General features: G+C 44.4%; 1 protein-coding gene across 2 annotated transcripts in view; it reads left to right on the top strand.

The window, feature by feature from the left end:
• The window catches only part of SPAG8 (sperm associated antigen 8), a 59,012-nt gene that overhangs the window by 12,508 nt on the left and 23,287 nt on the right, over positions 1 to 23,217 (top strand). The window lies entirely within an intron of this gene.

The following is a 23,217-nucleotide window of genomic DNA, read 5'->3' on the forward strand; positions in this document are numbered from 1 at the left end:
CTGAAAGAACTTCATCCCAAAAGCCTCCAACGTCTAAGCCTCCCTCCCTGAAAGTTTGGAACTCTTGGCTGAGAGTGCATTCAACCACTATAGAATGAGGACGCTGAAGCTTGTCAAATCCGGGAGCCTTCTGAACTCTATACACAGAGTCAACCGTCTTGATGATCAGATGTATTGGGGGGGGGGAGAGGTGGGGAAGGATGTCTCTCACTGCTTCATCTGTATATTTTAAGAATTCTGTACACAGGCAGGGCAGCTTTCGTTTGAGGGCATCAAACTGAAGGATGTCCAACAACTCAGCCCTGGGCTCATCCTCCGATTTAAAATCAAATGGGACAAACTTAGCCATTTCCCTGGAGATTTTCTTCTTTTGTGTGGGGGGGAGGGGTCTGAAGGGATACCAACATACCTCTCTTCCAGGAGATCCCCTGGTGCCTCCTCAGACACTCTAGAGTGGTCCAAATCATAAAAATGCTCCTTAAAGTGTGTCTGAGTCTTGCCTACCTCAATCTACTGACATGTCAGTCAGGCCCAGGGCAAGGATACTGAAGAACTAGAGACCTGCAACTCCCTGAGGAAGCTTCCTCCCGTGAGGGGTTGGAGATTGACATGGTGTCAGTGTACATCGAATCCAACTTCCTTCGAGATACTGGTATTGATGCATACCTGGCAAGCAGTGAATGGGCCTCAAGTGGGTTGGGGCACAAGAAGAGCTCATGTCGGTGCCCTTGATGCTACAGCATTGTGCCAGGCCAGGAAACGCCCATCTCTTCCTGCATCGTGGCTCTAGAGCCACCATTGGTAAAGGCTGCGGACCAGCTGGTGGAGTCACGACCATGGAAGTCACCGGAGCTGAATTTGTGATTTCATCTTGGCTGTCATACTCCATCCAGTTCCTTGGAGGATGAACTTTCCTCACATCCAAGGTGCTTTGAGAGTATTGAAGACTTTGATGCCTCAATGCTCTCAACATCTTGCCTTGAGGGGGATCAGTGCCGATACTTCTTAGTCTCTGCCTGATGTATGGTATCAGGGTCCCTCGGTGTCAATGAGGACAAAGATGAACCCTTCCTCAGCCTCAGGTTGGGATTGGAGGATGCACGATCCTGATGGTTGCTACTGATGTTTGATGTCGAGGCAGGTAGAAACCTCCTCAATATTGATGCATCCCCAATGTCCAATGTACTCCCGGAGCCATTGAGCCCAATGCCTCTGATGCTGAATCAATGGACCAGATTTGGTGGTGCCTAAATGTAGCTCGCAATGATTTTGATGACCTCTAATCCCTTTCTTTGATATCTGTGAACACAAAGAGAAGGATTATATTCTGTAAACCACCTTGACCTGTACCCCAGATAAGGCAGATTAGCAAATTTCAAATAAATGATAAATTATTATGGTTGGGCCCCAGGCATTGCAGGCACTAATTATGGGTATCCATAAGGGACATGATCCTGTTGTGCAGGGTGCACTTTTTAAAACCATTGGGAGTTTTCTGAGGTGAAATCAAACAGCTCAATCTTGAAAATGAAAAACCCAACCAGGGTGCTCTAGGCCTAAGGTGGCCTGATGAGCTGCAGAAACTTTTTTTAAAATTTTGTAAAAGACCAAAACACCTGACTAAGCAAAATAAAAGGGAAGGAAGAGTTCTGGCCTGTGCAAGGTTTACACAAAATGTAAAGAAAGAGGAAGCCACAGGACAAAAACTGGTTCAACAAGCTTGTTGCAAGCTGAGTGGAAGTAAAGAGAAAGTATCCTCACTGCTCCACAGAAGATGAGCACATGCTTTGCCTTACTTTCTGTTCCTTTCCTAATAATTCCTAACATTCTGTTTGCTATTTTTCAGTAGTTGAGGATTTTTGTTTTCAACCACTGCATGTTGGTTAGCATCCATATTGCTATTGATTTTTGACAAAATAAAAATAAAGAGTAAGAACCTATTCACTATACCTACAATCCCTGATGCAGGCATTTGCGGAAACAGCCGATCGGGTCCTTCAGTAAAACTTTTGACGCAACCCATTTCAGAAGACTCATTGTTCTTCCTGTATGCATCTTCAATGTTCATACTTTGGATTGCCTCTCCTTGGTTGATGCTATTTTTGGTCACCACCATCCAGTTAGGGCATGAGTGGCAGTGGCGCCCCTTTCTTTCCGAGCACTCTACCAAAACCCTCATCCACACCCTTGTCACCTCTCTGCTTTTTGCTGTCCTCCCACTTAGTCACCTCTCCCCTCTCCAGTCGGTTCAAACTCTGCTGCCCCGTCTCATCTTCCGCCAGGGTCGCTTTACTCATACTACCCCTCTCCTCAAGACCCTTCACTGGCTCCCTATCCGTTTTCGCATCCTGTTCAAACTTCTTCTACTAACCTATAAATGTACTCACTCTGCTGCTCCCCAGTATCTCTCCACACTCGTCCTTCCCTACACCCCTTCCCGTGCACTCCGCTCCATGGATAAATCCTTCTTATCTGTTCCCTTCTCCACTACTGCCAACTCCAGACTTCGCGCCTTCTGTCTCGCTGCACCCTACGCCTGGAATAAACTTCCTGAGCCCCTACGTCTTGCCCCATCCTTGGCCACCTTTAAATCTAGACTGAAAGCCCACTTCTTTAACATTGCTTTTGACTCGTAACCACTTGTACCCACTCGCCTCCACCTACCCTCCTCTCTTCCTTCCCGTTCACATTAATTGATTTGATTTGCTTACTTTATTTATTTTTTGTCTATTAGATTGTAAGCTCTTTGAGCAGGGACTGTCTTTCTTCTATGTTTGTGCAGTGCTACGTACGCCTTGTAGCGCTATAGAAATGCTAAATAGTTGTAGTAGTAGTAGTGGCATAGCCACAGGTGGGCCTAGGTGGGCCAGGGCCCACCCACTTTCAACTCAGGCCCACCCAAAACTGTGACTGGTGGGGATCCCAAAACCTTGCCAGCTGAAGATTTTCTTTCCTTCCAAATGTCAGCCAGCAGCACTTGCCTTGAGCTGATGCTGAGACCGGCCCTTCCACACATGTTCAGTTTCACACATGCAAAAGCACTGAGCATGCATGGCCTGCCGGCAGCAGCATCAGTTTGAGGCAAGTGCTGTCGGCTGCTGTTTAGAAGAGTGCTGGCTACTCGAGAAGGAGGAGGAAATCTTCAGCTGGCAGGGTTTGGGGATCCCCGCCAGTTCAAGTATTTAATATTTGGGGTTTGTGGGCAGGGAAGGGTGGAGAGAGGAGCAAACTGTAGGGGGCTGGGAGGACGAATTCCATGCCCACCCACCTTGGGCTCAGGCCCACCCAAAATTGGCCATCTGGCTATGCCCCTGATGAGTGGTACATTGGTTCCTTATGTTGTGTTCCAGTTCTGAGAGTTCTTTGTTGGTCTTACTCTCTCTATTATATAGGACTAGTAAAAAAGCCCCGTTTCTGATGCAAATGAAACGGGGGCTAGCAATGTTTTCTTCTGTGTGCATGTGGGAGTGTGTGTGTCCCTGCCCTCTGGCCTCTCTCCCCTCCCCCCTCTGAGTCCTTCACTGTTACAGAGCCAGCGATTTGATTTCGTGCTCTGCTGTTTTCCTTCACTGACTGTGTTACAGAGAGGGTGGGGCAGACACTCATAGGGAAACCGGATATCTCGCCCCCTTCACACTTCTGGCTGGAGGCTTCATAGAACGTTGGTGTTGCTTTTTATATAGAGAGATGATGATTAGGTGATTGGGTAGTTTCTTCAAGAGGGTGTAGCACAGTTTGACTCTGTCGTTTGTTTAGTATGTGGATTTGGACAACTTTATTTTTATTTTGTTTTTCTCAGTTATTTTCATACCATAACTATGTACACTAGTTTTTCTTGTTATTATCTAGGGCTAAAGGTTCGCATGGTATCCCATGATACAACTCATTGATTGGCTTTGCTCTCTAGACCTCAAGGAAACATATACCCACATATCTATTCTCCCTGCACACAGAAAATTCCTCCACTTCCGCTATGAAACTCTGCAATATTAATACATGGTCTTACAATTTGGCTTGGTCTTGACTCCTCAAGTCTTCACGAAGTGTCTAATTGCAATACTTCACGGGTGGGGCATCTACATCTTCTACCTGGACGATTGGTTAATCAAAGCAGCCTCTCAGGAGTCCTCCAGTGCTTCCATACAGTCCGTGATATGACTTCTAGAACTCCTTGGATTTGTCATCAGCTTCCCCAAATCACACCTTCAGCCGGTGCAGACCTTAAAGTTCATAGGGGTTTTCCTCAATACAGCTTGAGGTCGAGCATTCCTTCCTTAACCAAGGAACAATATATTACATCTCACCACTCAGGTATCCCAGTCAACTCATACACCTGCTCGCCAGATGCTCTGCCTTCTCAGTCACATGGCTTCAACAATCTATGTAACATGATTGGCTTGTCTTCACTCCGAATTCCTCAGTGAACACTCTCCCAATGGTCCCAAGCCACGGGGTTACTTTCTGCTGAAATTCAAATAACTCCACAGCTATGCCACTCTCTACAGTGGTGGACGGTGTCCCACAATCTCACCCGAGGTCTTCCGTTCCAACCCCTTTCACATCACAAGGTTCTCACCACAGATGCTTCCATGACAGGTTTGGGAGCTCACTTTCAAGTTCTCCATACACAGGGTTCTTGGTCCCCATGAGAGCAACAACATCATATCAATCTCCTGGAATTGTGAGCTGTTTGGAATGCTCTCAAAACTTTCCAGAGTCATATTCTCAATCAGGATATACTAGTTAGAACAGACAATCAAGTAGCAATGTATTACCTGAACAAACAGGGAGGAACCCGTTTTTACCTCCTCTGTTGACAAGTAAACTAAATCTGGATTTGGGCGGCTTCCAGAAACATCTTTATGAGCTGTTTATTTAGCTGGCAAGCAGAATGCTGAAACAAACAAACTGAGCAGAGTTCTTGAACCTCATGAATGGTTTCTCATCATCAAATATTCCAGCAGTGGGGAACCCCAGCAATAGACCTATTCATTTCTCCTCAGAGCAACAAGCTTCCCTGCTTCTGTTCCAGACTCTGTGCTCTCAACCGTATAGTCCCAGATGCCTTCTTGCTCCACTGGGGGTTGGATCTTCTATACGCTTATCCCCCACTGCATCTCTTAGGAAAAACTCTTCTCAAACTGCGCCAAGCCAAAGGGACCATGATTCTAATTGCTCCTTCATCAAATCTGGTTCCCTCTTCTCCTAGAGCTGTCATCCAGAGAACCATTCATTTGATCCTTTTCCAAGCCTAATAACACAGAATGAGGATCCCTCCTTCATCGAGACCCTCACACTCTGGCTCTGTCAGCTTGGTACCTGATGACATAGATTTGCATTCAAGGAGACTCTAGAGTAGTCCTTGCCTCTAGGAAACCTTCCACAAAATGTTACCATTTAAAGTGGAAAATATTCTTTCTCTGGTGTTCAGCTAGATTGCTCAACCCTACTACATACTCTCTACCTGCCCTTATCGAGTGCTTCCTCCATCTTGGATTCTGGACACAAAACTAGCTCAGAGTATATTTGAGCGCCATCAGTGCGTTTCATTCTAAAGTCGATAGTAAGTTAGTTTCAATTCATCCCAAAATAGTCAGATTCATGAAAGGGTTGTTTCATACTAATCCTCATCTCAAGCCACCTCTGGTGGCATGAGATCTCAATGTCATCCTAACAGCTCTCATGAAATCTCCATTTGAACCACTTTGTTCCTGTTCTCTAAAGTTCTTCACATATATTGTTCTTAATAGCTCTTACTTCTGCCAGAAGAGTCAGCGAGCTTCATGCCCTTGTGGTAGACTCAACTTACACCAGGTTCTACCATGACAGGGCTGTACTCCAAACCCACCCCAAATTCCTTTCTAAAGGTGATCGGCGTTCCAACTTAATTGGTTGATTGTATTACCTATCTTCTTCTCTAAGCCACATTCTCATCCGGGAGATTACTCTAGCATACTGTAGATTGCTCTAACAATGTACAATCTCTACTTGGCTGGCTGCCTGCATCTCCTACACATATACTCAGGCTGGGCTTATCGTCCACAGCCGGGTCACTGCTTACAATGTAAGAGCCATGGCAGCTTCAGTAGTCCATTTCTGCTCTGCTTCTATTCAAGACATTTGCAAGGCTGCTACGTGGTCTTCTATCCACACCTTCACTGCTCACTACTGTTTGGAGCAGCATTCCAAGCAGGATAGCTGATTTGGACAGGCAGTCCAGCAATATTTTTATTGTTTATAATTTAGTTCCTCCCTTCGGCCTGTTATTTCCTCCAAGCTTACTATCTCTTTAGTTACAGAATTGATGCTCATTTTGTAGCTAGTGAGTCCTATATGTGAGAATATTATGCCTGCTTATCCTTGGACAAATCTAAGTTATTTGGTGTTCTCCAAGGACAGCAGGCATCACATCCCTCCCACCTCCTCTTGGAGTTATCTTCTTAGCTTTTACTTCTGGTCCCGCACTCGTACATCGGGTGAGAAAGCACCCACGCAGGCGTGGTGGGGGCATTGCCTCAAAGATTTAAAGTGACAGTGTACTTGGCAGAGTCCGCAGTGGGCTTTGTGGATGATGTATCCCATGTGTGAAATGCTTGTTGTTCTCAGAGAACACCTGCTACAGGTAAGTAACTTAGCTGTCTACAAGGTATCCCCATTTTTGTTACCTCAGGCACCATACTTAACATGACTACCACTTTGAAAATGTTTTGCATCCAATTCTGTTACGAACAAACTTTAAATAGTAATGCAAAGTCTCATCATATTAGAACCCCCACAGCTGCTATGGATGTCCTGAAGTCTGCGTCATTGGGCACTGTTTGTAAAGCAGTGATCTGGTCTTCAGACCTTTACCTTGCCCTGCTGCTTTGGCAAGTCCGCAATAAAGAACAGTGTGTTTGGTCAATCTGTGTGAGGTAGCATCGCTTGTTTTTGTAAATGCATAAAGACATGAGCAGGCCTAAGCTTGGGAGTCACCCTGTTGTTTGCCTGACTCATTCCTATTTGTTAATGGAAAAAGCATTGTTGCTCATCTGTAACGGTGCTTTCTTTAGATGACAGCATTTTTTAAACTTTATTTTTACTGCAATTTAAACATTATACACAAGAATAATTTGTGCTGCAAAGTACAATAGTAACATAAGTATCGCCATACTAGGACAGACCGAAGGTCCATCAAGCCCAGCATCTTGTTTCCAACAGTGGCCAATCCAGGTCACAAGTACGTGACAAGAGCCCCAAAAAGTACAATACATTTTATGCTGCTTATCCCAGAAATAAGCAGTGGATTTTCCCCACGTCAATTTTAATAATGGTCTATGGACTTTCCCTTTAGGAAGCCATCCAAACCTTTTTAAACCCCGCTAAGCTAACTTCATTTACTACATTCTTTGGCAACGAATTCCAGAGTTTAATTACACTTTGAGTGAAGAAACATTTTCTCTGATTCGTTTTAAATTTACTACTTTGTAGCTTCATTGCGTGCCCCCTAGTTCTAGTATTTTTGAAAGAGTAATCAAACGATTCACGTCTACCCGTTCCACTCCACTCATTATTTTATAGACCTCTATGATATCTCCCCTCAGCCGTCTTTTCTCCAAGCTGAAGAGCCATAGCCGCTTTAGCCTTTCCTCATAGGGAAGTACCTTTTCTAATTCCATTATTTCTTTTTTGAGATGCAGTGACCAGAATTGAATACAGTATTCAAGGTGCGGTCACACCATGGAGCATTACAAAGGCATTATACCGTCGTCATTTCTGTTTTCTATTCTTTTCCTAATAATACCTAACATTCTGTTTGGTTTCTTAGTCACCACTGCCGCACATTATGCAGAGGGTTTCAACGTAACATCAACGATGACGCCTAGAACCCTTTCCTGGTTGGTGACTCCTAATGTGGAACCTTACATTATGTAGCTATAATTCAGGGTCCTCTTTCCCACATGCATCACTTTGCACTTGCTCATATTAAACGTCATCTGCCATTTAGATGACCAGTGTCCCAGTCTAGTGAGGTCCTCTTGTAATTTTTCACAATCCTCTTGCGATTTAACAACTTTGAATAACTTTGTGTCATCAGCAAATTTAATTACCTCACTAGTTACTCCCAGATCATTTATAATATGTTAAAAAGCAGTGGTCCCAGCACAGACCCCTGGGTAACCCCACTATCTAGCCTTCTCCATTGAGAATACTGACCATTTAACTCTGCTCTCTGTTTTCTATCTTTTAACCAGTTTTTAATCCACAATAGAACACTACCTCCTATCCCATGACTCTCCAGTTTCCTCTGGAGTCTTTTGAAAATCCAGATACACAATATCGACCGCTCACATTTATCCACATGTTTGTTCATCCGTTCAAAGAAATGTAATAGATTGTTGAGGCAAGATTTCTCTTTACTAAATCCATGTTGGCTTTGTCTCATTAATCCATGCTTTTGAATATGCTCTGTAATTTTGTTCTTTATATTAATCTCTACCATTTTGCCCAACACCGGCATCTGGCTCACCAGTCTATAGTTTCCTGGATCTTCTCTGGAACTTTTTTATAAAAATCGGCATTACATTGTCTACCCTCCAATCTTCTGGTACCATGCTTGATTTTAAAGTTAAATTACATATTACTAACAATAGTTCCACAAGTTCATTTTTCAATTGTATCAGTACTCTGGGATGAATACCATCCGGTCCAGGAGATTTGCTACTCTTCAGTTTGTCAAATAGAGCCATTATATCCTCCAGGTTTATAGAGATTTCATTCAGTTTCTCTGACTTGTCAGCTTTGAATACTATTTCTGGCACCGGTATCTCTCCCAAATCTTCCTTGGTGAAGACCGAAGCAAAGAATTAATTTAATCTCGCCACTTTGGCTTTGTCTTCCGTGATTGCCCCTTTTACCCGTCGGTCATCTAGCAATCAAACCGATTCTTTTGACGGTTTCTTGCTTTTAATATACCACCCCCCCCCCCAAATTTTTACTATGTGTTTTTGCCTGCAACACAATCTTTTTTTCAAAGTGCCTCTTTGCGTTCCTTATCAGCGCTTTGCATTTGACTTGACATTCCTTATGCTGTTTCTTATTATTTTCAGTCTGTTCCTTTTTCTTTTAGCTCTAATAGATTCCTTCACCTCACTTTTTAACCTTGCCGGCTGTCGTTTGGTCTTCCATCCTCCTTTTTTAATACACGGAATATATTTGGCCTAGGCTGTATCAGCTCACAACTATGAAGAGGAACCAAAGTACACCCCAACTATGAAGAGGACCCAAGATTCTCACCAAACCAAATATAAAAGGAAATATTCTAAGAAGGAGAATTGTGGAATTAGATATAAAATATAGAGCTAATCATCCGCATTCTGAACGGGGCTTGGAGAGGCCTGTGCACCTGCTTTTTAGAATCTAGAAAGAAATGCAGCTTAGAACACAACGAAAAAGATGTTCCACTCCATGTGGAAAACTCAATGAGTAAAACCTTTCTTCCCAAGATACATCTTCTGGACCCTGGTAATGGTAATGGTAATAAGCCACCTAGACTACTGCAACGCACTGTATGCTGGCTGTAAAGAACAGACTATCAAAAAACTCCAAACAGCCCAGAATACTGCCGCCAGACTCATATTTGGAAAAACTAAATATGAAAGTGCAAAACCCCTAAGAGAGAAACTTCACTGGCTCCCACTTAAGGAACGCATTGTGCTCAAGATCTGCACGATTGTACACAAAATCATTCACGCAGACGCCCCAGTCTACATGCTAAACCTTGTAGACCTACTTCCCAGAAACGCCACAAGATCTTCCCGCAGATTTCTCAATCTGCACTTCCCCAGCTGTAAAGGTCTAAAATACAAGCTGATGCATGCCACTACCTTCTCTTACATGAGCACGCAGTTATGGAATGCATTACCTACAGACCTGAAAACAATCGACGAAATAACTAACTTTCGCAAATCTCTGAAGACATATTTCTTCAACAAGGCCTACAAAGAGAACCTATAGCCCCAACAATCCACCTCACCATCCATCCAGTTATGAAAGTCCACCTTCTATACTTACCCGCCCAATCACTTCCTTCTTCTTCCCCTTACTTAATCTCTACACATTACTAATTGTATCTGATATCCTGGAATGACATAGTCATGACAAAACTATGTAAGCCACATTGAGCCTGCAAATAGGTGGGAAAATGTGGGATACAAATGCAATAAATAAATAAATAATTAATTAATTAAAACAAAGTCGGATGGTATATGACTCTTTTTGCATTGAGAGAATGGCTAATAAAGAAAAAAGAAAATGAGCCGGTTATAATGGCTTAAAAAACGAAGACTGAACACATGTACAAGGATATAGACAGCAGGACTAATCAAGCACACATAGTTCCTCCCAACTTCCTAAATGTTTTGAGATTTGGAGTAGCTGAAGAAACTGCTTCTTGTGGAAGGGTTGTGCATCCTCTGAACTTTACACTAAATTCTAAGCTCTGGGAAATCTGTTCTACCCTGGTGACATTCGATGACATCACCTAGTTGTGTGTTTCATCACTCCTGTTGTCCAAGGAAACAGAGGTGAACAACACTGCCTTCACTGCATATCAAAACATAAGGATTTGGGAAATGAGTTCATTAAATGAAAAAACATGCATTTTTTATTTTTGTTACATTTGTACCCCGCGCTTTCCCACTCATGGCAGGCTCAATGCGGCTTACATGGGGCAATGGAGGGTTAAGTGACTTGCCCAGAGTCACAAGGAGCTGCCTGTGCCTGAAGTGGGAATCCAACTCAGTTCCTCAGTTCCCCAGGACCAAAGTCCACCACCCTAACCACTAGGCCACTCCTCCACTGTTGCTACTATTTGAGATTCTACATGGAATGTTGCTATTCCACTAGAAGTCGGCCCTTGCAGATCACCAATGTGGCCGTGCAGGCTTCTACATGGAATGTTGCTAGTGGAATAGCAACATTCCATGTAGAATCTCCAATAGTAGCAACATTCCATGTAGAATCTCCAATAGTATCTATTTTATTTTTGTTACATTTGTACCCCGCGCTTTCCCACTCATGGCAGGCTCAATGCGGCTTACATGGGGCAATGGAGGGTTAAGTGACTTGCCCAGAGTCACAAGGAGCTGCCTGTGCCTGAAGTGGGAATCCAACTCAGTTCCTCAGTTCCCCAGGACCAAAGTCCACCACCCTAACCACTAGGCCACTCCTCCACTGTTGCTACTATTTGAGATTCTACATGGAATGTTGCTATTCCACTAGCAACATTCCATGTAGAAGTCAGCCCTTGCAGATCACCAATGTGGCCGCGCAGGCTTCTGCTTCTGTGAGTCTGACGTCCTGCAGGATGTCAGACTCACAGAAACAGAAGCCTGCGCAGCCTTCTACATGGAATGTTGCTAGTGGAATAGCAACATTCCATGTAGAATCTCCAATAGTATCTATTTTATTTTTGTTACATTTGTACCCTGCGCTTTCCCACTCATGGCAGGCTCAATGCGGCTTACATGGGGCAATGGAGGGTTAAGTGACTTGCCCAGAGTCACAAGGAGCTGCCTGTGCCTGAAGTGGGAATTGAACTCAGTTCCTCAGTTCCCCAGGACCAAAGTCCACCACCACCCTAACCACTAGGCCACTCCTCCACTCACCTTCCAGACCCAGATCTGACCATAGGCAATCTGTGGTTAAGAAGATGGTCAACCATGAATACGCTAGTCTGGGATTGTACAAGATCTAGCGAGTCGATAACCTGGTGTCGACCTTCCATGTTATTTGTGGCCAAGGCTAAACTGATTTTGGTTGGGCTGTGGCCAGTGTACATTAGATGAATGATACAGAGGCTTCAGAGTGGAATCAACCTGACACAGGAACACATTGTCAACATGTCCATTCATATGTCTGCCTGGTAGTCTTGAGGCTTTGAACACTGCATATGACTCTACTATCAATTGGTTTAGTCAGCAGTCTTTATAGCGTCATCCACACGTGTGTAAGTAGCCGGCTTCCTAAAATTGCAGCTTAGACATTTTGGACCATTTACACATAGAAACCTGCTACTTACACTTAGTTTTCTAAGTGACCCCCGTAATGTTTAGGCTGCGGTACCACAACTGCAGATCACTGGTCTTAGTAGTGGTTAGACCCCTCCATTATTTTTCTATGCTGGCAACCATCACTGTTCCCTCTAAGCTGAGCGGCTGTCCTCCAACTGCATTGCTTCCAGTAGGGGGTTGTGTCTTTTCAATCGCTGTGGAGTCCTGCAGAACCTGCTTGTCCCTCACTATTGAAAATGTGATAGTGAAATAGCACCCCCCACTGTCAGGAATGTAGGTGGAGGACTGCCGCTCAGCTTAGAGGGAACAATGTCAACAGTGTGGTCAGAGGGCGGGGGACTCATATCCACATGTGGTGGATGTGTCTCTTCATACAGCTTTTTTTATGGAATCAACTCCAAAGAATGAGTATAGACATTGTAGAAAATGGAGTCCAGGACAGGCACATGGAATGATAATGGGAGACTAGTGGAGGAGGATCCCCCAGAGAATGCACCAACTGGAGAGATCAGAAGAAAACCAAGCAATTAATGAAGGCGTGAGTTTTTGAGGACTGTAGTTTATTTCAGATGCTTGAAAAGAAGTTCAGTAGGTGCATAAAGAGCATATGTTTTTGCCTTGCCAGAGTCTCCTTTCCTTCTAGGTCCAATGGCCATTGCTCCTGCCCCCTCCCCCCCCCCCCCCCCCCCCCCACTGAAGGGGTATTGTGCATTGCTGCTTCTCTTTATTCTTACAGTGGCATACCTGTTTGCTTTTATAAGGTATTCTTACTTTTATTTGTGTGTTTGTGAAGTTTGACATGTGTTTTTACCTTACCCAAGTTTCCTTTACTTCTTCCTTAGTGTCCCTTTGTGCATCTCATTTGGTGTCCTTGAAAGGTCATTTTGTAATTAGTTTTTGGGTCTGTTATATCAATTGAGAGGAAACCTCTTCCTGAGCTTCCATTTCTGTTTCATGTGAATAGGTTGCTTTAGCCCAATGAAGGAAATGAGCTGTTGTTAATTAGTCAGAATTGTATTAAGGTAATCCAAGCAAAAAAAAATATTGCTTATAACTTGTTTGACTTTTATTGCTATGTATCCAGGTAGACTAACATAACAACCACATGACTTGTACAAAAAAACTTTTCAAACAGCAGACTGAACTGATGTGAGTTGAAAGTCTTGGGACAGCCAAACACGAGCAACATAAGGTTAGGTATTGATGCAACTTGCACAAGGCCATAAGCATACCAGCTATTTTATCCTTAAAACATAGAGCAAGCTATTATTCACAGAAAGCTGGGAGTAGTGCAGGATATGAAATGTTGCCTTTCTGGGGTGCTACCTGAGACACTCTGCCCTTTTTTTTTTTTGTACCCCTCACTTTCCCACTCATGGCAGGCTCAATGCGGCTTACCTGGGGCAATGGAGGGTTAAGTGACTTGCCCAGAGTCACAAGGAGCTGCCTGTGCCTGAAGTGGGAATCAAACCCAGTTCCCCAGGACCAAAGTCCACCACTCTAACCACTAGGCCACTCCTTTTGTTAATAAAGGGGGTGGTTCTTGTTTAGGTGAGTCTGAGGTATCTGCTGTCAGGAACCCCATTAGAGAGATGCAAATGAACAAAAATTTCTACAGTATTAAAAATGTTTTAAAGACCCATTTATGTTTGAAATGAAAGAAAGTTATGGAAAATAATCCAACAAACCATGCAACATTTTTCAGCTACTCTTCTGTGTGGGCAGGCAGATCCCATAATCACATTGGGTTGCTGTACTTAATAGGTAATTTTGCACAGCACACAGGATTATTTAATGTAGAGATTACCATGCATACAAGAAAGGCATGACGTCTCAAAATTTAACCAATCAGTTGAAGGACTAGAGGGGAGCAGCCACATTGCCAAGGGTGGTGGTGAAAAGAGAGCAGCAGAAATGCACAGCATGTTAGGAGTTAGAAGAGCGATGGAGGCAGGAAATGTTCATTAAAAGATTATGAACCTTTTGTGCCTTGTCCTCAGTCAATGTATTTCACTCACATGCTGGCCAGATGTGCCTGGAAATCATGCTGGTCCAGCTGTTTTCTTGGCTTTCAATCTCTCTCCTTCTGTACTATCACTGCCTGTTCTTTTCTTTGACATACACTGAGTTCTGGATCTCTTTCTATGATTCAGTGTATTTGTTTGCCCTCCTTGATAAAGGGAGGTGGAACTGAGCATGGGAAGTTCAGGGAGGCAAGGCAAGAATGAATGATAGGATTTTAATGTGTCTGATGGGAACACAGTACGCCCTGTTTAAAAGCCTAAATTTCAAGTTCTTTAGAAGCCTTTATTCAGTTGTCTTTAGGGGGACGTAGAGAACGGGCATATGTTAAGTCACATCTTTCTGTAGCTTATCAAATCTTCTTGTGTTTAAAAGATTTGTAAATTGCCTTCCTTATCTACAAAGAGTCTTCCAAGACAATGTGCATACACTGCCATCTCAAACTGCATAAAATTAACTTATAATGCTGTAAGCCGCGCTTTTTTTTTCTAGGAGAAAAGGTGCTGATATGCACGGTACAGGCCAAAGCTCTGTATCCCCATGACCACCATCTCCCCGTGACCATAAACGTCCCCCAGAAAAAGGTGCAGGTACTGCGTATCAGCTCAAAAAAGCCCTGGTTGTAAGAGCCCTTGTTTGCACTACTACTTAAATAGAGAGGGACAGAGCAAGCCTGTATTCTTTTCAAGCTACAGTGAACAGTAGACATCTGGATAGTCTGACTAATCATGAGAGCCTATATATACTGCAAACTTCCTGAGCCATAGAGAGAATTAACTAAAAGGTTTTATATAGTAAAACACCTGTAAAGCCAATCTTAATGTGGGCTTGTAAAGTACCATAATAAGCTTGTTAAAAACCTACTTAACAAGTTGTACAAAAACATTTAGCATATTCGTGATAAAAAATCAGGAATAATGTGGTCACACATGGAAACCTGAAACTTTATTGTGAGTATGCTGCTCATCAAGGGTCCATTAAATAACCGAGGGTGCTCAGTTCTCTTAGCCTCTTGGTTCTCTTTGCTGGTTTGCATAAGCAGTGGCGTAGCCAGAAAACCAATTTTGGGTGGGCCTGAGCCCAAAGTGGGTGGCACAAAAGTTTCTCTTCCTCGCCCTACCTTCACCTCAAAATATAAATACTTTAGCTGATGAGGATCCTCAAACTCTGTCAGCTGAAGACTTCCTCTGAAAGTGGCCAGAACTTCCTTTTACCAAGCTTGGCAGGCAGTAGCAACATCCCTAAGCGACCGAAGCTGGCACCCCTTTCATCCTTAGTTGTCAGTAACTCAAAAGATGCTGTTGCCAACTGCAGAGCTTGGTAGAAGGGAGCTCTGACTGCCTTTGGAGGAGGTCCTCAGCTGGGATGCTTGGGGAGCCCCACCAGCTATAAAGCAAGGGTAAGGGCCAGTGTTAGACATGCTCTGGCCCAGGTCAGAAAATAAAGGAGGGCACTCTCTCCAATCCCCTCTCTTCCCTGCCTCCCTTCCAATTTCTGTACCTGCCATTACTATCACACTGACAGACCCTCATCAAAAACAGAACAAGGGATCACAAGTTAGAAATAAAAATATTTACACAAAAATTGAAGTGAGAACCCCAAGAAGTTAAACGTAACATGTACTACAACCCTGGAGAAATAAAAACCAAAAGTGCATTTCCTTTCTACTGAACACAATGCAAAGACATTTGCTATGCACTTTTCACAAAGCTAACATATTCCATTTAAACATTCAAAATAAAATGCTTTTTTCTACCTTTGATGTCTGGACATTTTATTTTTCCATTATGTTGCTTCTAATTTCCTGTCTGTCGTCTACTAATTCTCCTTCAAGTGACTGCTGTCCATTTGTCTTTTCTCCTCTCTATTGTCTATTCCCTCACTACATCTACCTCTGACATACTGATCATTCCTTTTTAGCTCTTTCCTCTTTTTTTGATTTTTTGCCTGTCAACTCAAATTTTACTCTTTTCTCCTTCTTAGACTACTTTGGGATTGGAGGAAATGTACTAAAGTGGTTCCAAGGATTCCTAAAAGCTAGAACCTATCAAGTGATCTCAAAATCAAAAACGTCAGTACCATGGACACCAGAATGTGGTGTCCCACAAGGATCACCGTTGTCACCAACCTTATTCAACCTAATGATGACACCTCTAGCTAAATCGCTATCCAACCAAGGTCTCAATCCGTATATTTATGCAGATGATGTCACGATATACATCCCGTTCAAGCATGACCTAACTTTACAGCTGCCTATCAGATCGTCATCTTCTTCTCTCACCCACTACCTCTCCCATTACCCAACTCACTCCTTCTCCAGCCATTCCCTTTCATCTTTAATCTACTCCCCATTACTATATTTCTATCCTCTGTAATCACTATCCTCTCATCCATTTTCTTGCCACCCTCTTCCACATGGTTCCACCATTCCCAGCATCTTCCTCCATCCACCCTTCTAGCTCAGTATCTACTCCCTCTTTCTTCCCTCCCTGCTCTCTTAGCCCAACATCTCCCTATCCTTTCTCTTCTCTCCTCCCCTGTCCCCCATGGTCCAGCATTTCTCCCTCTCTCTTCCTTCACTCCCATTGTCTGGCATCTCTCCATCATTCTCATTTGCTCCTGGATCCAATATCTCCCTCTCTCCCCTCTCCTATGAATCTCCCCTGCCTCTCATCCAACCCCATGTCCTACATCTCCTCCATTGTCCACATCCTTCTTTCCCCCTCCCTTGTACCCCAGATCCAATATCTGTCTTCCCCCTCCATCCCATGCAGCATTCTCTTCCTTCCTCCACCATGTCCAACATTTCTTCCTCTCTCCCACTGTCCACCATCTCTGTCTCCCCCCCTCCCTTGTGCCCCAGAGGTCAATATCACTTTCTCCTCCTCCAATACAGCATCTTTCCCTTCCTCCCATCCACTGTCATGCCCATCATTTCTCCCTCTCTTCTCTGGACACCATCTCTCCCTCCCCTCTACCCCCATATACAAGATTTCTCCCTTTATTGCCCCCCTCTACCCCTTTGTCTCTCTCTCCCTTCCTCCCCTCCACCCTCATGCACCATCTATCCCTCCCCTTCACCTCTGTGTCCAACATTTCTCCCTGTGTTCTCCCTCCCCCTCCATGCAACATTTCTCCTTCTCCATCCACCCCATTATCTCTTGTCCCTATCCCCCTCTCCCTCCAGGCAGCATTTCTCCCTCTCCTCCGCTATATACAACTGATTTCTCCCTCTGCTCCGCTGCCTGCCCGGTACCTTGGCTGAGCCCAAACTTTTAGCTATGCACACTTCTTCCTGGGCTCCGCTTCGCTGCACGATTGTCGCTCCCTGCATTCTTCTCGCAAGTCACGCTGCACGCAGCGCTGCCATTCACACAGGCAGCTGCGCTCTCCTTTGCCGCGTCCATCCGGTCCTTTGATGCACTTCCTGTTAGGACCGGATAGATGCGGTAGGGGGGAGCGCAGCTACCTGTGTGAATGGCAGCGCTGTTTGCAGTGTGACAGGCGAGAAGAAGAATGCAGAGCGATGCAGCGAAGCGGAGCAGGGGAGAAAAGGCAGCCAGCGAAGAAGAAGGTGGATGGGCGGGCCTGGAGGCAAAGTGGGTGGGCCTGGGCCCATCCAGGCCCACCCGTGGCTACGCCCCTGTGCATAAGTACAAAAGCATCTGCTATACTGGGACAGACCGAAGGTCTACAAAGCTCAGTATCCTGTTTTCAACAGTGGCCAATCCAGTCAAAGTCCCAAAAGAGTAAAATAGATTTCAAGCAAATCACAATCGTCTCATTGTACCAACCTACAGAGAAATTCATCATGAACACTCTTGTCACACAATATTCTCAATACAGGGCCCTAAGTTGTGGAATGCCCTTCCCTTACATCTTTGTCTTCATCATTAGATCAATTTAAAACTGGTCTCAAAACTTTATTTCAGGTTACATACTCCCAAAGTTGAGGTATTTTTCTTCTGGAACTTGGTGGATCTCTCTTGGGATCCTTTAACAAGAGCTGCTATACCTCCCGTTTTTACCCCCCCCCCCCCCCCTTTCCTTTTAAAGATTGTAGTTGTCCCTCCTAACATAATGTATGCTGTCTGGTCTATTAGTTTCTTTTCCCTGTTTTAGATTGTAAGCTGCCCTGATGGTATTTGCTGTAGGACAGGATAGGAAATTTTTAATAAACTTGAAACTTAATTTTTCCAAATCCACCTTAATAATAGTTTATGGACTTTTCTTTTAGAAACTAGACCAAACCTTTATTAAACCCTGCTACACTAACTACATTTACCATATTCTCTGGCAATGAATTGCAGAGTTTAATTACACATTGAGTGAAGAAATATTTTCTCTGGTTTGTTTTAAATATACTCCTTAGTAGCTTCAATGTGTGCCCCTAGACCTTGTACTTTTGGAAAGAGTAAACAAGTGATTCACATCTACCAGTCCATTCCATCTATCATATGTCCCCCCCTCAGTTGTCTCTTTTACCAGCTGAAGAGCCCTAGCCTCATTCGCCTTTCCTCATTGGGAAGTCATCCCATCCCTTTGATCATTTTCTTCACTTTCTCTGTACCTTTTCTAATTCCACTATATCTTTTTTTGAGCTGTGGTTGGCCAGAACTGCACACAGTATTCAAGGTGCAGTCGCACCATGGAGCGATACAAAGGCATTATAATATTCTCAGTTTTGTTCTCCATTCCTTTCCTAATAATTCCTAATATTCTATTTACTTTCTTAGCCACCTCTTTACGCTGAGCAGAGAATTTCAAAGTATCATCAATGATGACACCTAAATCCTTTTCCTGGCAATGACTCCTAATGTGGAACTTTGCATGATGTAGCTGTAGTTTTCTTAGCATCAGCTTCCACTGCTCTGAACAAATGGGTTGTTATCCCTTCCTACCAGCAGAAAGAAGTAGAGAAAACTGAATTCTACCAGTGACATCACTCTATAAGCTGTGGTGCTCCCTGGAACAATCCAGTATTTTTCTCTACCTTTCAGCAGGTGTTCGGTCGACTGTTGCTGCTTCTGTTCCTAGGCTGACTCTCTGCTTCTGGCTGTTGTACCTGGACGAGTGCAGAGTTGGCTCTGTAGCCTCCAGTCGCACTCCTTGGTACTATTTGTTGAGGCTCCAGCTTGGTCCCACAGGATCTCACCTGAGAGATACAAGGTCCCCATCCCCACCCCTCTTGCCTGTTCACCTTGTTTGGATGTGTTCCCATGGGCTCCCTCTGCTGCTCCAGGTGCCAAATTTGTTTTACATTACCCTGGTCAGCCTTATTCTCTGTTTAAGCATGCCGAGAGCCCGGGATGGCGTAGGAGCTAGATCTCCGGACCAAGGCAGGTCCAGGCAGTGAGGCAGGTTTGCGAGTGCCTGCCATGTGGCTGGGTATGCCAGCCTGCACGAACTGCAGGATCCAGCTGCTGAGCACAGTTGCTGGCTCTGTCTGCCCTCAGTATGACGGGCTGACTTCAGAAATGACCCAGAAGAAGGAGGGGCGCCAGAGTTGATGTGACATTTCAGCCATCATGCTATGGCTTTCTTCAGCGTATGTTGTGAGGTATGCAGATTGTCTTTATATATAATGGGTTCTCAAACTTGATTGGCTGTAGTTTGAGGTAGATAGTTTCCTCAAGAAGGAAGTAGATTTCGGCAGGATGGTTCGTTGGTCACAAATTTGAAATCATTAGAGCCAAAAAACAATCCTTCAGAAAGTGGAGAAGAGAACCAACTGAAAGTAACAGGATAGATCATAAGGAATGCCAAGCCAAATGCAAAGCGGAGATAAGGAGGGCAAAAAAGGACTTTGAGAAGAAATTAGCGTTGGAAGCAAAAATATATAGTAAAAATTTTTTTAGATACATTAAAAGCAGGAAACCGGCCAAAGAGTCGGTTGGGCCGCTGGACGAAAATGGTGTTAAAGGGGCGATCAAGGAGGACAAAGCCGTAGCTGAGAAATTAAATGAATTCTTTGCTTCGGTCTTCACCGAGGAGGATTTGGGGGGACACCGGTGCCGGAAAGAATATTTGAAGCGGGGGAGTCGGAGAAACTAAACAAATTCTCTGTAACCTTGGAGGATGTAATGGGTCAGTTCAGCAAGCTGAAGAGTAGTAAATCACCGGGACCTGATGGTATTCATCCCAGAGTATTAATAGAACTAAAAATGAACTTGCGGAGCTACTGTTAGAAATATGCAATCTGTCCCTAAAATCGAGTGTAGTACCGGAAGACTGGAGGGTAGCCAATGTTACTCCGATTTTTAAGAAGGGTTCCAGAGGAGATCCGGGAAATTATAGACCGGTGAGTCTGACGTCGGTGCCGGGCAAGATGGTGGAGGCTATTATTAAGAATAAAATTGCAGAGCATATACAAAAACATGGACTGATGAGACAAAGTCAGCACGGATTTAGTGAAGGGAAGTCTTGCCTCACCAATCTAATGCATTTTTTTGAGGGGGTAAGCAAACATGTGGACAATGGGGAGCCGGTTGATATTGTATATCTGGATTTTCAGAAGGCGTTTGACAAAGTGCCGCACGAAAGACTCCTGAAGAAATTGCAGAGTCATGGAATCGGAGGTAGGGTATTATTATGGATTAAGAACTGGTTGAAAGATAGGAAGCAGAGAGTAGGATTGCGTGGCCAGTATTCTCAGTGGAGGAGGGTAGTTAGTGGGGTCCCGCAGGGGTCTGTGCTGGGTCCGTTGCTTTTTAATGTATTTATAAATGACCTAGAGATGGGAATAACTAGTGAGGTAATTAAATTCGCCGATGACACAAAATTATTCAGGGTCGTCAAGTCGCAGGAGGAATGTGAACAATTACAGGAGGACCTTGCGAGACTGGGAGAATGGGCGTGCAAGTGGCAGATGAAGTTCAATGTTGACAAGTGCAAAGTGATGCATGTGGGTAAGAGGAACCCGAATTATAGCTACGTCTTGCAAGGTTCCGCGTTAGGAGTTACGGATCAAGAAAGGGATCTGGGTGTCGTCGTCGATGATACGCTGAAACCTTCTGCTCAGTGTGCTGCTGCGGCTAGGAAAGCGAATAGAATGTTGGGTGTTATTAGGAAGGGTATGGAGTCCAGGTGTGCGGATGTTATAATGCCGTTGTATCGCTCCATGGTGCGACCGCACCTGGAGTATTGTGTTCAGTACTGGTCTCCGTATCTCAAAAAAGATATAGTAGAATTGGAAAAGGTACAGCGAAGGGCGACGAAAATGATAGTGGGGATGGGACGACTTTCCTATGAAGAGAGGCTGAGAAGGCTAGGGCTTTTCAGCTTGGAGAAGAGACGGCTGAGGGGAGATATGATAGAAGTGTATAAAATAATGAGTGGAATGGATCGGGTGGATGTGAAGCGACTGTTCACGCTATCCAAAAATACTAGGACTAGAGGGCATGAGTTGAAGCTACAGTGTGGTAAATTTAAAACGAATCGGAGAAAATTTTTCTTCACCCAACGTGTAATTAGACTCTGGAATTCATTGCCGGAGAACGTGGTACGGGCGGTTAGCTTGACGGAGTTTAAAAAGGGGTTAGATAGATTCCTAAAGGACAAGTCCATAGACCGCTATTAAATGGACTTGGAAAAATTCCGCATTTTTAGGTATAACTTGTCTGGAATGTTTTTACGTTTGGGGAGCGTGCCAGGTGCCCTTGACCTGGATTGGCCACTGTCGGTGACAGGATGCTGGGCTAGATGGACCTTTGGTCTTTCCCAGTATGGCACTACTTATGTACTTATGTACTTGAATGTTGGCAGGGACATAAATCGGAAGATGGACGTCCATCTCCCAGAGACGTCAAAATGGGTATAATCGAAACCCGATTTTGGACGTCTCCAACTGCAGTCTGTCGCAAGGACGTCCAAATTTCAAGGGGGCGTGTTGGAGGCGTAGCAAAGGCAGGACTTGGGTGTGCTGCCTAACACTTGAACTTCTTTAACCCATAATCGAAAAAAGCAAGGACATCCCTGACGAACACTTGGACGTCTTCACTTGGACTTGTTTTTTTTTACAAATAAGTCACAAAAAGGTGCCCGAAATGACCAGATGACCACCGGAGGGAATCAGGGATGACCTCCCGTTACTCTCCCAGTGGTCACTAACCCCCTCCCACCATCAAAAAACATCTTTAAAAATACTTCATGCCAGCCTCGGATGTCATACTCGGGTCCATCACAGCGCATGAAGGTCCCAGGAGCAGTTTTAGTGGGTACTGCAGTGCACTTCAGACAGGCGGACCCAGGCCCATACCCCCCCTACCTGTTACATTTGTGGAGGAAACAGCAAGCTCTCCAAAACGCACCACAAACCCACTGTACCCACATCTAGGTGCCTCCCTTCACCCATAAGAGCTATGGTACTGCTGTACAGTTGTGGTTAGTGGGTTTGGGGGCTCAGCACACAAGGTAAGGGAGCTATGTTCCTAGGAGCATTTTATGAAGTCCACTGCAGTGCCCCCTAGGGTGCCCGGTTGGTGTCGCCATATTGAACTTCTATATTTTGATTGTCTAACTGACTCTATACTTTACTCTATCAGCTATGAACTTCAATACAATACCACTATGTATTTCTGAACCCAGACATGGCGATTGCTATTATGGCATACTGTCCCACATTGAGCCTGCAAATAGGTGGGAAAATGTGGGATACAAATGCAATAAATAATAATAATAATAATTTGCATGTGCATGCACTACTCACACGCTAAAAAATAAAATGTATTTTTAAGTGCTAGGGTGTGTTTCGGGCGGACAGTGGGTATGGATATGCTAATCGGTTAGCTTGTGGGCATTGCCGCGCTGATTAGCAAGTGAGCCCTTACTGCTTACAAAATAGGTGTCGGTAAGCGCTCACATGGTAATAGCCATGCACTAATGGGAAAATTATTACAGAAATAGGAAATTCAGCTATTTTCCGGGAGCACTAAAAGTGGCCTTAACCGCATGGGAAAGACCCACGCTGGGGATAGTGCAGGCTAATTTTAAAGGGCCCCAGTATCCTGCTTGTCCTCAGAGAAAACAAAGTTCCTATAGTGGATGTTCTCCAAGGACCAGCACAATAACATCTTCTCACACACCCTCCTTCCTCCCCTTGGAGTTGAATTCTCAGCAGGAAGGTAGGTATATATATGCGCAG

Source organism: Microcaecilia unicolor, chromosome 2, assembly GCF_901765095.1.
Source record: "Microcaecilia unicolor chromosome 2, aMicUni1.1, whole genome shotgun sequence".
NCBI classification, from domain to species: Eukaryota; Metazoa; Chordata; class Amphibia; order Gymnophiona; family Siphonopidae; genus Microcaecilia; species Microcaecilia unicolor.